Here is a 3,859-nt window from a genome sequence, read left to right as displayed (position 1 = left end):
TATATAGCATTAAGACACAAGTTAACATGCAAACAAAAGAAGAAATAAAATAATTTTTTCAAAACTATCAGCAAAATAATTAAAATAATTCCTTGTTTGTCCTAAAAAAAAGAATTTGGCAACGTCTGTGCCAAATAAGCAGGCCCGTACTACAAACGTAAAAATACCTTAGGTTAGGGGGAGGGCATCTCCAGCTGTGCTTTAACTACAATCCCCACAATGCCTCTGCCTCTGGGAGTCATGCCTGTAACTGCCAGTCTTGCAATGCCTCATGTGACTTGTAGTAGGGTTGCCACTTTTTCTTCAACTGAAACCCGAACACACTAGCGACGTGTGGACATTTTTGTAGGGAGAATGACTCGTGGCATGATCATATGGAAATAGCGCCACACATTAATATGTAAATATCACACTTGAGACTATTTTCAGTAGGGGGCCAGGCTTAATTTTGGTTGCCCCTGTCTGCCGGACATCATGTGTCCGGGTTTCTGCTGCCATGAAACCCGGACACAGCATTCAAAACCCGGACTGTACGGGTGGCAACCCTAACTTGTAGTTCCACAACAACTGGAGGGCCAGAGTCGCCTTTCTCGCACAGGGCGCCTAAAGACCTAAGGCCGGCCCTGCGCCCGCCCCTGCCATAGCGGTTGCACAGGTGTGAGAGCGGAACTGATTAAAACCAAGCTTTTATGCTACTTCGCTACTGGAGTTTTTTCATCCTTTGGTACAGCTTAGTGTTGCTGATCTCCTGCAGCCTCTTTGACCAAGTGGCAGTTCTAAGTCCCCGTTCACACCTTTGCGATCCGTGAACGCGCACCAAATGCGCATCAAGCGTGCTTTGACGTGCATTTCATGGAACAATAAAAAGAAAAAACCTGTAACGTGCTTGTGGTACCATTACTTGTTAATGACACCTCAAACGTGACTAGGAAAATGTGAGTTTTTCCCGTGTGTGGACGTGCGTTAAAACACGTATGAACACATGTAAAAACCGTGGTACAGCTGTAGCAAAATCTGCTACATGAGCTTCTTTTCCGCTACTTTCAAGCATGCATCACCCATTGAAATTAATAGGCGAAGCGTGGAAAACGGGGGATAAATCGCACAAAAGCGGCTGCGTCTCCAGATGGTGGCAACAGTGAGCTATGCCTGTGTAATACGCAATCTATACTCATTGCATTTACATTTTGTTGTCTCCATCAGAAGTCTCTGCAATGGGGTGACAATGCAGGAGCACATTTGGGACACAGGGACAGATGGTTGTCACTGCATAACAGGAAATGCCCAAACAAGACTCTCCATGGCAGGATCACCAAGTAACAATTTGGTTAAAGCTGCAGATTTCAAAATATTGAAAATGACTTTGAAATCATGTCAAAGCTTATAATGAGGGTTTGCATCTACTTCAATACTACAATCTCTCAGCTCCTGAGTCTGCATAATAGTATCATAATACACAGAGCTATAATTAGGAGGAATGTAAACAACCGATGGGCTCTGTCATCTGATTGAAGTCCCCAAATATCTAAGATGGCAGATTTCCCATATTGGGGCTAAAGGTCCTTTAAAGGAGAACTATGAGATGAGTGATTTCCACTCACCTCATAGTTCTAGCCGACCTCTGACAATGAGACTGTCACAGGTCAGCTCAGTAGATCGGGAGGTGAGCGAACACACCGGCGTTCGCTCACCTCTCGATCCTGTCACGGCTCTCTGCCGTGACAGGGGGAGAGGCTGGATTCCCCTCTCCCCGCTCCGATCTGCCAGCGCTGACTGGCGGAACGAACGGGCGGGTACAGCTGGCTCAGCCTCTAGATAGGCAGAGCCAGCTGTCACTCCAGGTCGGGATCCGCTCCGGCTGCGGCGTCTTAGTATACCGTGAGCTGTAGCTCGCGGTATACTGAGCTTAGGGTGACGGGAGGATGCTATTTTGTGTCCTCCCGTTACCCTAAGGAGAAGTATGGGGAAAAACACTGACCCCATAGTTCTCCTTTAAGATAACAAATCAAAGAATATTCTACTACAAGAGAGAGAGAAGGGAGTGTGAGGCGTAGAGACAAAAGAAAAATTGGCTATAAAAGAGCCTGGGGCTTTTCAGGTGTCAAAAAAAAGTATAATTACCAAATTGCTAAAAACTTATTTTATTCATAACAAAGCTCAAACATAATTTAAGAGGATTATGGCCATAGTAAACAAATACATAGCAAATACGGAACAACCATATACATATCTTCAGCCAGATATCACAGGTTTGGACAGACAGTAAGTATTCGTGAGGTTTGACGCGTTTTGCATAGAGCTGCTTCCTCAGGAACCTTTAATGAAAATCTCAAGTTGCTATGTGTCCATGAACACGGCCAATAGTGAGCTTCAGGTGAGGGTCCAGATAAAAAAAAGACAGTTCACCCCTGTGGGGGCTTTTTCGGGGAGACCAAGGATAGGCTCAATGTAAGCCGCAGTCAAACCGCATCACTAAGATCCAAAAACTGGAGGGGAAAAGGAGGAGGCAACCTCCATACAAACTCCCAAAGGGAGCAGAGGGACATCAAGGAGTTATCAGTCTATACGCTGGTTATCCTCAATGGGGGGACACCCTGGTTCAAAGCCACACAGAGAGCGATCCTCTACGAACTGATTCTGGATAGACCTCCGTCGTCATTCCGGATGAAAACGTAAGCAGCTGAATCTTCAGATTTAGTTGTTGAATGTTGCATGACTCAGTGATGTTTGGTGGCAAACACTTTGTATGGGCCTTCTCTTCTCCTCACCCCGTATATCTATATACATAATTTCACCATATACTCATGAGCTGACCCCGCTCTGTCATTTTACGTGTCTGAGTTGCCGTTGTTCCCAGTTGTTTCCACTCTGTTATAATACCACTAGCAGGTGACCGCGGAATATTTAGTAGAAAGGAAATCTCACGGAACACCTGAAGCCAATGATTTGGAGGGGCGTCCCTATACTTTTGGTAATATAGTGTATATTGTAGAGTCAAGGAGGCTAAAATATAGCTCAGGGACACCTGGCACCTATAGGTCTGGGTGCCAAATCTCGATCAAGAGAATGGAAGGTTGGCGCAACATGTTTAGGGTAATTATCAGAAATGCACTATACATGGCCAAAGGTCTGTGGACACCTGACCATCACACCTATATGAGCTTGTTGGACATTTTATTACAAACCTATGGCCATTAAAATGCAGTTGGTCCCCGCTTTGAGACTATAACAGCATCCACTCTTACGGGAAGGCTTTCCACAAGATTTTGGAGTGTGTCTGTCAGAATTTGTTCCCATTTGTGAGGTCAGGTACCGATGTTGGATGAGGAGACCTGTCTCACAATCAGCATTCCAATTCATCCCAAAGGTGTTCAGTTGGGTTGAGGCCAGGGTCTGTGTTCTGGCCCAGAGGCCGAGATTTATTGACTTACCTACCAGCCATCTCAAATTCAGCCAAGAGATGGTGCTGTAGAGCAGTAGTTCTCAACCTGTGTAACCTCAGGACCCACATTTGTCCTTGGTCAGTAAGTCATGACCCAAGTCGCACCGCATTGGAATTGGCATTGCGGTACCGCGCATTCTGGTGCGGGCGTTCAAACTATGGGCAGGAGGTGCCTTTGGGGTGCCATTCAAATGAATGGCAATGCAGCACAACTCCCTCACCAGAATTTGTGGTAGGTGCGATTTTGCATGGTACAATGTGGTAATCGCACTGGACTGTGCAATTAACACTCTGTACTAGTGTGAATGGGCACTCAAAAACACTGACAGACACACACAACCACAGACACAATCTCACACTCAGGCATTCGCACACACACATGCACACTCCCAAAACACTCCCAAAAAAAAAAAAAAT

The sequence above is a fragment of the Nanorana parkeri genome, unplaced genomic scaffold (assembly GCF_000935625.1).
Source record: "Nanorana parkeri isolate BGI_ZX_2015 unplaced genomic scaffold, ASM93562v1 scaffold1040, whole genome shotgun sequence".
Lineage (NCBI taxonomy): Eukaryota > Metazoa > Chordata > Amphibia > Anura > Dicroglossidae > Nanorana > Nanorana parkeri.
The sequence above is the reverse complement of the archived record's forward strand: the minus strand, read 5'-3'. Positions refer to the sequence as shown.